This window comes from Amblyomma americanum, chromosome 1, assembly GCF_052857255.1.
Source record: "Amblyomma americanum isolate KBUSLIRL-KWMA chromosome 1, ASM5285725v1, whole genome shotgun sequence".
Lineage (NCBI taxonomy): Eukaryota > Metazoa > Arthropoda > Arachnida > Ixodida > Ixodidae > Amblyomma > Amblyomma americanum.
Genome location: NC_135497.1, coordinates 446,332,719 through 446,344,264, shown reverse-complemented (window position 1 = coordinate 446,344,264; position 11,546 = coordinate 446,332,719). Strand labels below are relative to the sequence as shown.

At 52.7% G+C, this 11,546-nt stretch overlaps 1 pseudogene; it reads left to right on the top strand.

Annotated features, from left to right (window-relative positions):
- Positions 1-473: 473 nt before the first annotated feature.
- Positions 474-564, top strand: LOC144116835 (U2 spliceosomal RNA; annotated as a pseudogene).
- The last annotated feature ends 10,982 nt before the right edge of the window (positions 565-11,546 follow it).

Genomic DNA, 11,546 nt, shown 5'->3' with positions numbered 1-11,546 from the left:
ACATTATAGCGCGCGTCTTTTCTATCCTATCTTTCTATCTTAACTTTAAACTCTCCAACTTTCAGCACGTGGTAGCGATTATGGCTCAGCTTGAGCCAGTGGGCTGGCCTGTGCACTTTCCTTTTCATCCTTCCTTGCAACAACAACAGAAGAAGAAGAAGAATAACGGGTCCCATTTGAACCCAACATTTACTTATTTTTGGAAATGTGGCGGAGTGCTTGAAGGTTGCTTCACTTCCGCCACCGGTTGGCCCGGTATTGCACTGCCTCCTGGATTGGCCTGGAACATTATAGCGCGCGTCTTTTCTATCCAATCTTTCTATCCTATCTTTAAATTCTCCTACTCTCAGCACGTGGTAGCGATTGTGGCTCAGCTTGAGCCAGTGGGCAGGCCTGTGCTCTTTCCTTTTCCTTTTTCCTGGCAACAACAGAAGAAGAAGAAGAAGAACGGGTCCCATTTGAACCCAACATTTACTTATTTTTGGAAATGTGGCGGAGGGCTTGAAGGTTGCTTCACTTCCGCCACCGGTTGGCCCGGTATTGCACTGCCTCCGGGATCGGCCTGGAACATTATAGCGCACGTCTTTTCTTTCCTATCTTTCTATCCTATCTTTAAACTCTCCTACTTTCGGCACGTGGTAGCGATTATGGCTCAGCTTGAGCCAGTGGGCAGGCCTGTGCTCTTTCCTTTTCCTTTTTCCTGGCAACAACAGAAGAAGAAGAAGAAGAACGGGTCCCATTTGAACCCAACATTTACTTATTTTTGGAAATGTGGCGGAGTGCTTGAAGGTTGCTTCACTTCCGCCACCGGTTGGCCCGGTATTGCACTGCCTCCGGGATCGGCCTGGAACATTTTAGCGCGCGTCTTTTCTATCCTATCTCTCTATCCTATCTTTAAACTCTGTGATGACCCCCATAATGCGCAGGTCCACACGGGACGGAGAGGCAAAGAGACACCGTATGGCTCAGTTTAAACAAACAGGTATATTCAATAATTACACATGATTAAGGTTATACATCAGAGGCTGGGGCGTCCGAGCTTACGTGCCGACGACTTCATGGGGGCGATGGAGTGGCTCCGGAGTTGGGCTCGAGCGGTTGCTGGCAGAAGCTGCACGCCGTCGGGCTTCGGCACTGAAGGCCCTCTTGGCGAACGATGTCGTCCTGAGCGTCCTTGCAGTAGAATTTCAATAGTCGTCCGTTTCTTCGAGGATGGTTCACAAACCCTTCCTCTAGTGTCGTTCGGCTTGGAAGATGAACAGGAGGCGAGCTTGTAGATGATGACAGCAGAGCATAATTTTACAACAGAACAAACTTTGCACTACTTTACTCATCGACCGGGCAGGTTAGTGCCTAAGTAGCATCACATTACATGCTAAGCATGGAGCCCCAGCTCAGACTGGACTGCATCCGTTTACATGTGCTTTTAAGCACTTGATTAACAAAGGACTAAGGGCGGTCATTTCCAGTGGCCCGCCCAAAGCATCAATTCTCCAATCCAAAATAACATGCGAGATGGGGACCACCCCTTTGGGTTGGGCTTAGCCTCGAACCCAGAGTCTGTTAACAATACAAACTAAATAAACAACAAAAACGCCACCACTCTCTCTCAAGTGAGAGTATACACAGGCTCTCTCTTCGGAGCTAATTCACTAGCGCCTGTCTTTCCACATTCTTGGCGAGTACTGCCTGTCCGCCATGACAGGTGTCCGTCGCGGCCCTTCTGGGAAGCTGTGGGTGCCTTCCCGGCGATAGCCCACGACAAAGGGGGGGAGGGAAAGAATGTCGTCTTCGCGGTTTCGCATAGCGTCGGCTGTGGTACGGCGCGCTCTGGCCCGCTGACAGCTCCCTTGTCCTGGAATGTAACCGGAAATTGGGGAGGATAAAGCCTGTTTCCCCGGGGCGGCGGCGGGACCGGTTTTTCTGGTCGTCACTCAAAGAGCATGGCTGGGTAATTGATGATGCCGCTGTCACGGGTCTCCGTCTACGCCGCGCCGTCGAACGTGGATCCTCGTAGCACACACGGAATGTCACACTCGCTCACCCTCCAGAAGAATGTTCTCCGAACATTTGAGTCCACGCAGCTCCCCTTGTCTTTCTGAATCGCCTCGCACAGTGCGTCCGACAAAACACTTTTCGCTGCACTCAACACCACTGCACAACACCATATGCCTCCGCTGTCAATACTGGCGTCTCCAGGGGCAGCACTGATCTTCTTTTACAGATAAACATGAAACTCAGCACCCAAGCCTCTCCTTTCTAGTCCGAACTGGACGAAATAAATTTACCACAGTTACAAAGGAGCTCCCACTTCTAGCACGATCACGGCACAGACAAAAATATAGATAACGAAAGGAAGTAGGGCAGGTTCTGCATGCGCTCCGCATGCTCTCCTGTGCAGGTGTTACTTAATGACAGAAAGGTTTAACTACCAACTCCGATAACTTAACACATAAGCACATAGCAATGTTATGAGCTGCGGCATTACACAATTCTAACCAGTTCACAACTCCGCTCTGTTTACGCCATTAGTCCGACTTAGCTTTCCGATTTCGCAGCGGATATCGGCCTTCATGAGTCATACTAAGTAAGTCTGTGCCCCTTTGTCTGCTTTGGGACTCGCGAGGGCTCGTGGCAGGAGCCTCTCCTGGCGTTATCTGCGCGGCAACCTCGCGCGCTTCTTCTTCTAGCAATGCATGAAGTAAATCCGGTGGCATTCCGGCCGTCACCTCGGGCGCCTGCCGAACAAATGCAGGAGAGGGCGTTTCTTGCGAACTATCTGCGCGCTCCGCTTCACTTCTGTCCCCATCAAAATCCGCGCTTTCCCTTTCCTCATTTCGTGAATACTGAACCGGTGCCGACTTGAGGCGATTTGCGTGTATCCTTATCAAACGCCGGTTCACGTCTCGGACTCTGAAGTTTACCGGAGAAAGCTTCTCGACAACCTCGCACGGTCCTCTCCACTTCGTCTGGAACTTACGAGCTAGCCCAATCTGCCTTTGGCAGTTTTCAATGTACACGCTGTCCCCCACATCAAACGGCGCGTCTCTAGCACTGCGATCGTGCACCTCCTTCCTGCGCTTCGCCGCTTTCTTTAAGGACTCCTTTGCGATGTCCCTCGCCACTTGCAAGCGCGATTCTAGCTCAACCTTATAGTCGTCCAGTGAAGCGTATGGGACACGACGGGGGCCCTCTGGCACTTCACTAGGCTGGTCCGGGTCTCGGCCGTAGAGAAGAAAGAATGGCGATTCGCCCGTGCTCTCGTGTGCTGCGGAATTGTAGGCAAACATTGCATACGGGAGCCACAAGTCCCAGTCCCGCTGGTCGCGCGAAACAAAATGCGACAGGAACCCGGCCACGGTTTGGTTCAGTCGCTCCACCGCGCCGTTGCAAGCCGGATGGTACGGTGTTGTCTGCTTCTTAGCGATCTTAAGCAGCTCGCAAACTCTCCTCATTAGCTGCGACACGAAGTTCGTTCCCCGATCTGTCAAGAGTTGCCTCGGGGGTCCATGTCGGAGCACGATCTGTTCGACAAATGCTCTTGCAACCGTGTCTGCCTTCTGATCTGGGAGTGCTACCGCTTCCGCGTATTTTGAAAGGTGGTCGACAAATACTAAAATGTACTTGTTTCCGGAAGTGGTCGTGGGCAATGGGCCCATTATGTCCATACCTGTCCGCTCGAAGGGAGCCGAAACCTCAGGGAACGGCTGAATTGGAGCTGGTCTTCGTCCCTTGGGTGTTTTTCTTTCGAGACAGGAATGACACTTCGCACAGTAGTCTCTAACATCCTGTCGCATGCCACTCCAAAAGTACAAACGCTCCACACGCCTGCGTGTCTTCGCTACGCCAAAATGACCGGCGCATGGCGCATCGTGAAACGCGCGAAGAACCCTTTCTGTCCACGACCGAGGTATGACGACTCTCTCCCAAGCGGTTTTCTCTGGTCTCCCTTTCCTGGTTGGCCTCGTGCGCCGACACAGGGTGCCGTCTTTGTCAATGAAATAACCTAGCTGTTCGGGATGAGACGGTGCGCCCTCTAAGCTTTCGATTATTCGCTTCAGGTCAGGATCTTTGCACTGCTCTGTGCGTAATTCGGCGGGGTCGACTACGGGGACAAACTCTTCTATAGCTGCCACGGCAGCTGTGCGGCTGAGTGCATCAGCATTCAGATGTGTCTTTCCTGACTTGTGCTCAACTTCAAAGCAGTATTCCTGCAGGTGTAGATTCCATCTAGCGAGTCGCGAGCTAGGGTCCCTGACACTCATCACCCATTTCAGAGGATGGCAGTCTGTGACTAGCTTGAATTTGCGGCCGTAAAGGTAGCATCTGAAGTGCTTTACTGCCCAGACAACGGCGAGGCACTCCCTTTCCGTAGCTCCGTACTTTTGCTCTGTGGGGCTCAACTGTCGGCTAGCAAAAGCAACGGGATGTTCTTTGCCCTCGATAACCTGAGATAGCACGGCACCAACTGCGAACTTTGACGCATCTGTGGCCATAACGAAGGGCAAACTAAAATCCGGGTGGCGTAACAGCGGTGCACTCATTAGCTTCCTTTTCAGGGCCCCAAAAGCATTCTCCGCGTTTTCGTCCCAACGAAAGGCGACATTTTTGGCTGTTAAGGCGGTGAGCGGCTTAGCGAGCTTGGCGAACTCCTCTATGTGCCTTCGGTAGTAACCGATCAGGCCGAGAAACTGCCGGACCTGGCGGACGCTAGTCGGGGATGGAAAATCCGAGACACACTTTAGTTTCTCAGGGTCCGGTCGCACGCCGTCAGCTGAAACAACGTGGCCGAGGTATTTCACCTCGTTTTTGAGGAATTGGCACTTAGAGGGCTTCAGTTTGAGACCCGCTGCTCTTAGTCGCACCAAAACCTGCTCAATATCGCGCAAATGGTTATCAAAACTGCCACTGTATATGATAATGTCATCCATATACACGAAGCACAGCCTCCCCAGAAGACCTGCCAGGATAACATCAGCGGTTCTCTGCCAGACAGCAGGGCTGTTGGCCAGACCCATCGGCATTCTTTTCCATTCATAGTGCCCTGAGGGCGTGTTGAATGCCGTTTTCTCGGCATCTGCCGGATCCATTGCTATCTGCCAGAATCCCGCCGCCATGTCCACTACCGTGAAGTACCTGGCAGAGCCCAGCTGAGAAAGCGTCTCCTGTATATTGGGGATGGGGTATGGATCGATGCGAGTTACGGCATTTAGTTTGCGGTAGTCCACTACCAATCGATACGAGCCATCTGGCTTTTCCACCAATAGTGCTGGTGCTCCCCAGGGTGACTTTGAGTGTTCGACAATGCCGCGATCAATCAGGTCCTGCACCTGCCGCTCCATCTCCTCACGTTGGGAGTAAGGAATCCTGTACGCACGCTGGTAAACGGGCGATGAAGTGCCGGTTTCTATCCTGTGCTTTATAACGCCACAGCAGCCCAAATCCAGGTTGGACGCGGCGAATACCTCCGAGTAGTCGTTCAGCAAACCAGCCAGAGCCTCCCTCTCCCTGGATTTTACGTGAGAAAGATCGAACGACACCTTTGGAGCAGCCGAAGGACTAGCATGCTCTACAGTTGCGAGTACCGTATCGGTGGGCTCACGTTGCTCTATCGCAGAGGTGAAGAAAGCCAATGTTTTGTTCTTGGGAAGGCTCAGTGGCTGTTGGCTACAGTTAACCACCCGTAGGGGCACTCTGTGGGCGTCATTAACTGTCACGAGGCACGCGGCTGCCTTCAGGCCATTGCTGAGAGAGTCTACCGGCTCAAGCACTCCCACGGCGCCGCTCTCTACATCTGAAGGCACAAACGCGTACAAAATGTGCTCCGACCAAGGAAGGACGACCGCCTCCTCGACCAGCCGGACGGCAACCCGCGAATATACCTTCTCCAATGATCCCACTGTTTGACGGGTGTCAATATCGGTAATGCGAATCTCAGCCCCTCTCCTGTTCAAAAACGGAACTTTTGAGCCGCCCGCATTAACCTCTTCCTCAGAGAATGAGACTACTACCTTCCCTTTTCTCAAAAAATCCTGCCCTAATATACCTGACACTCCGTTTGGCAGAGACACCGTGTCCGGGCATACGTAGCAGGGGTGCTCCAATGCAATTCCGCCGAGAGAGAAGTGTAACCTGTAGAGTCCACTTATGCCATGAGGATCCCCCGTTATGCCTACAAATTTGGTTGCCATACCACCAGACGCTTCCAACACCTCGCGGTCCCCCTTCCTTCGAAGCGTGTTAAAACTGCTCTCCTTAAGCAATGTCACCTTTGACCCCGTATCTATCAACAATTCCATACAACAACCATTTAACTTGCAACGCACAACAGGGCATGCCTCGTCGGCCACACAAACTACCACCACCTCATCATCTACTGCTCCCTCCCCACGCTCCTCAGGCTGGGGAGGACTAACTAGTTTTTTGACTCGGTATCTGGAGCCCCACTGTAGGCTTGCTTAGGGCGTGTCTCGCCTGCTTCTCTTTGTGGCTCCCCACGGCGCACGTTTTGGCAGAACCTGGCGATGTGTCCGCGACCCTGGCAAGCGAAGCATACGATTTCTTCAAAATCTCGCATACCGCGCCTGTAGCTTTGTGGCGGTCTCCGGTTTCCAGCGAATGGGCGCTGTTGAGCGCGCGCTTCAACCTGGCATTCTACCTGCTGAGATAGCAGCTGTTCTAAGCGATCTAACCGCTCTGTCAAGAGAGCAACCTCAGGGTTGAGCACCGCTCTCTCTATGACGCGTACTCTCGCTGCGGCTGTCGTTAACGCCTCATTTTGTTCATTTTGTTCCTCATCCAATGCGGCCTCCACGGATTGGTCGAAATTGCTCGGCTTGCGCGAGAGCACGAACCGGCGCACGGGGTCTTGCAGACCAGCCACGAACAAAGCGGTCATTTCCTCTTTAAGTATATCCTCCGCGTATTTCTTCTTAAGCTGGTCTCCCTCCTCCTCCCTGCTTAACGTATCGCGCGCTAAGCGCTGAAGCCGCGACGCAAACGTTCGCACGTCCTCCCCTACCATCTGTCCGGCGTCACGGAACCTCTGTACTCGCACGTGACGTGGTTCAGTGTCAAAATGCTCAAACGCGAGCTTCTTAAATTCCGCAAATGATTTTGTGGATTTTACTTTTTCGTCTCGCCATGCAAAATCATGAGCAGCTCCTGCCATCTTACACCTCGCCATTCCCAGCATTTGAGCATCGGACCATCCCCCCATTTTCCCAATCTCTTCTAGCATGGAAAAGAAATCGCAGATTGGAACCCCTGTCTTATCTCCCGTAAACGTCGGAATGACGCTTCCTAATGCCAGCATGCTTGCTCCGAGCGACGGCTGTGGAGTGGGAGCTCCCTCAGATACAGTCATTTTTTTTTTCAAGCCCTCCAGTGCCTCAAGCCTCTCACATGGGGGTAAAAGTCCCACAATCAGTCCCGTGATTCCATTTTGATTACAATTTTGAAGTCATGAATGTCACAGCATTCAGAGGACATTTGCTTTTGAGACCCCACTTCTGACACCAGTGTGATGACCCCCATAATGCGCAGGTCCACACGGGACGGAGAGGCAAAGAGACACCGTATGGCTTAGTTTAAACAAACAGGTATATTCAATAATTACACATGATTAAGGTTATACATCAGAGGCTGGGGCGTCCGAGCTTACGTGCCGACGACTTCATGGGGGCGATGGAGTGGCTCCGGAGTTGGGCTCGAGCGGTTGCTGGCAGAAGCTGCACGCCGTCGGGCTTCGGCACTGAAGGCCCTCTTGGCGAACGATGTCGTCCTGAGCGTCCTTGCAGTAGAATTTCAATAGTCGTCCGTTTCTTCGAGGATGGTTCACAAACCCTTCCTCTAGTGTCGTTCGGCTTGGAAGATGAACAGGAGGCGAGCTTGTAGATGATGACAGCAGAGCATAATTTTACAACAGAACAAACTTTGCACTACTTTACTCATCGACCGGGCAGGTTAGTGCCTAAGTAGCATCACATTACATGCTAAGCATGGAGCCCCAGCTCAGACTGGACTGCATCCGTTTACATGTGCTTTTAAGCACTTGATTAACAAAGGACTAAGGGCGGTCATTTCCAGTGGCCCGCCCAAAGCATCAATTCTCCAATCCAAAATAACATGCGAGATGGGGACCACCCCTTTGGGTTGGGAGCCTCGAACCCAGAGTCTGTTAACAATACAAACTAAATAAACAACAAAAACGCCACCACTCTCTCTCAAGTGAGAGTATACACAGGCTCTCTCTTCGGAGCTAATTCACTAGCGCCTGTCTTTCCACATTCTTGGCGAGTACTGCCTGTCCGCCATGACAGGTGTCCGTCGCGGCCCTTCTGGGAAGCTGTGGGTGCCTTCCCGGCGATAGCCCACGACAAAGGGGGGGGGGGAGGGAAAGAATGTCGTCTTCGCGGTTTCGCATAGCGTCGGCTGTGGTACGGCGCGCTCTGGCCCGCTGACAGCTCCCTTGTCCTGGAATGTAACCGGAAATTGGGGAGGATAAAGCCTGTTTCCCCGGGGCGGCGGCGGGACCGGTTTTTCTGGTCGTCACTCAAAGAGCATGGCTGGGTAATTGATGATGCCGCTGTCACGGGTCTCCGTCTACGCCGCGCCGTCGAACGTGGATCCTCGTAGCACACACGGAATGTCACACTCGCTCACCCTCCAGAAGAATGTTCTCCGAACATTTGAGTCCACGCAGCTCCCCTTGTCTTTCTGAATCGCCTCGCACAGTGCGTCCGACAAAACACTTTTCGCTGCACTCAACACCACTGCACAACACCATATGCCTCCGCTGTCAATACTGGCGTCTCCAGGGGCAGCACTGATCTTCTTTTACAGATAAACATGAAACTCAGCACCCAAGCCTCTCCTTTCTAGTCCGAACTGGACGAAATAAATTTACCACAGTTACAAAGGAGCTCCCACTTCTAGCACGATCACGGCACAGACAAAAATATAGATAACGAAAGGAAGTAGGGCAGGTTCTGCATGCGCTCCGCATGCTCTCCTGTGCAGGTGTTACTTAATGACAGAAAGGTTTAACTACCAACTCCGATAACTTAACACATAAGCACATAGCAATGTTATGAGCTGCGGCATTACACAATTCTAACCAGTTCACAACTCCGCTCTGTTTACGCCATTAGTCCGACTTAGCTTTCCGATTTCGCAGCGGATATCGGCCTTCATGAGTCATACTAAGTAAGTCTGTGCCCCTTTGTCTGCTTTGGGACTCGCGAGGGCTCGTGGCAGGAGCCTCTCCTGGCGTTATCTGCGCGGCAACCTCGCGCGCTTCTTCTTCTAGCAATGCATGAAGTAAATCCGGTGGCATTCCGGCCGTCACCTCGGGCGCCTGCCGAACAAATGCAGGAGAGGGCGTTTCTTGCGAACTATCTGCGCGCTCCGCTTCACTTCTGTCCCCATCAAAATCCGCGCTTTCCCTTTCCTCATTTCGTGAATACTGAACCGGTGCCGACTTGAGGCGATTTGCGTGTATCCTTATCAAACGCCGGTTCACGTCTCGGACTCTGAAGTTTACCGGAGAAAGCTTCTCGACAACCTCGCACGGTCCTCTCCACTTCGTCTGGAACTTACGAGCTAGCCCAATCTGCCTTTGGCAGTTTTCAATGTACACGCTGTCCCCCACATCAAACGGCGCGTCTCTAGCACTGCGATCGTGCACCTCCTTCCTGCGCTTCGCCGCTTTCTTTAAGGACTCCTTTGCGATGTCCCTCGCCACTTGCAAGCGCGATTCTAGCTCAACCTTATAGTCGTCCAGTGAAGCGTATGGGACACGACGGGGGCCCTCTGGCACTTCACTAGGCTGGTCCGGGTCTCGGCCGTAGAGAAGAAAGAATGGCGATTCGCCCGTGCTCTCGTGTGCTGCGGAATTGTAGGCAAACATTGCATACGGGAGCCACAAGTCCCAGTCCCGCTGGTCGCGCGAAACAAAATGCGACAGGAACCCGGCCACGGTTTGGTTCAGTCGCTCCACCGCGCCGTTGCAAGCCGGATGGTACGGTGTTGTCTGCTTCTTAGCGATCTTAAGCAGCTCGCAAACTCTCCTCATTAGCTGCGACACGAAGTTCGTTCCCCGATCTGTCAAGAGTTGCCTCGGGGGTCCATGTCGGAGCACGATCTGTTCGACAAATGCTCTTGCAACCGTGTCTGCCTTCTGATCTGGGAGTGCTACCGCTTCCGCGTATTTTGAAAGGTGGTCGACAAATACTAAAATGTACTTGTTTCCGGAAGTGGTCGTGGGCAATGGGCCCATTATGTCCATACCTGTCCGCTCGAAGGGAGCCGAAACCTCAGGGAACGGCTGAATTGGAGCTGGTCTTCGTCCCTTGGGTGTTTTTCTTTCGAGACAGGAATGACACTTCGCACAGTAGTCTCTAACATCCTGTCGCATGCCACTCCAAAAGTACAAACGCTCCACACGCCTGCGTGTCTTCGCTACGCCAAAATGACCGGCGCATGGCGCATCGTGAAACGCGCGAAGAACCCTTTCTGTCCACGACCGAGGTATGACGACTCTCTCCCAAGCGGTTTTCTCTGGTCTCCCTTTCCTGGTTGGCCTCGTGCGCCGACACAGGGTGCCGTCTTTGTCAATGAAATAACCTAGCTGTTCGGGATGAGACGGTGCGCCCTCTAAGCTTTCGATTATTCGCTTCAGGTCAGGATCTTTGCACTGCTCTGTGCGTAATTCGGCGGGGTCGACTACGGGGACAAACTCTTCTATAGCTGCCACGGCAGCTGTGCGGCTGAGTGCATCAGCATTCAGATGTGTCTTTCCTGACTTGTGCTCAACTTCAAAGCAGTATTCCTGCAGGTGTAGATTCCATCTAGCGAGTCGCGAGCTAGGGTCCCTGACACTCATCACCCATTTCAGAGGATGGCAGTCTGTGACTAGCTTGAATTTGCGGCCGTAAAGGTAGCATCTGAAGTGCTTTACTGCCCAGACAACGGCGAGGCACTCCCTTTCCGTAGCTCCGTACTTTTGCTCTGTGGGGCTCAACTGTCGGCTAGCAAAAGCAACGGGATGTTCTTTGCCCTCGATAACCTGAGATAGCACGGCACCAACTGCGAACTTTGACGCATCTGTGGCCATAACGAAGGGCAAACTAAAATCCGGGTGGCGTAACAGCGGTGCACTCATTAGCTTCCTTTTCAGGGCCCCAAAAGCATTCTCCGCGTTTTCGTCCCAACGAAAGGCGACATTTTTGGCTGTTAAGGCGGTGAGCGGCTTAGCGAGCTTGGCGAACTCCTCTATGTGCCTTCGGTAGTAACCGATCAGGCCGAGAAACTGCCGGACCTGGCGGACGCTAGTCGGGGATGGAAAATCCGAGACACACTTTAGTTTCTCAGGGTCCGGTCGCACGCCGTCAGCTGAAACAACGTGGCCGAGGTATTTCACCTCGTTTTTGAGGAATTGGCACTTAGAGGGCTTCAGTTTGAGACCCGCTGCTCTTAGTCGCACCAAAACCTGCTCAATATCGCGCAAATGGTTATCAAAACTGCCACTGTATATGATAATGTCA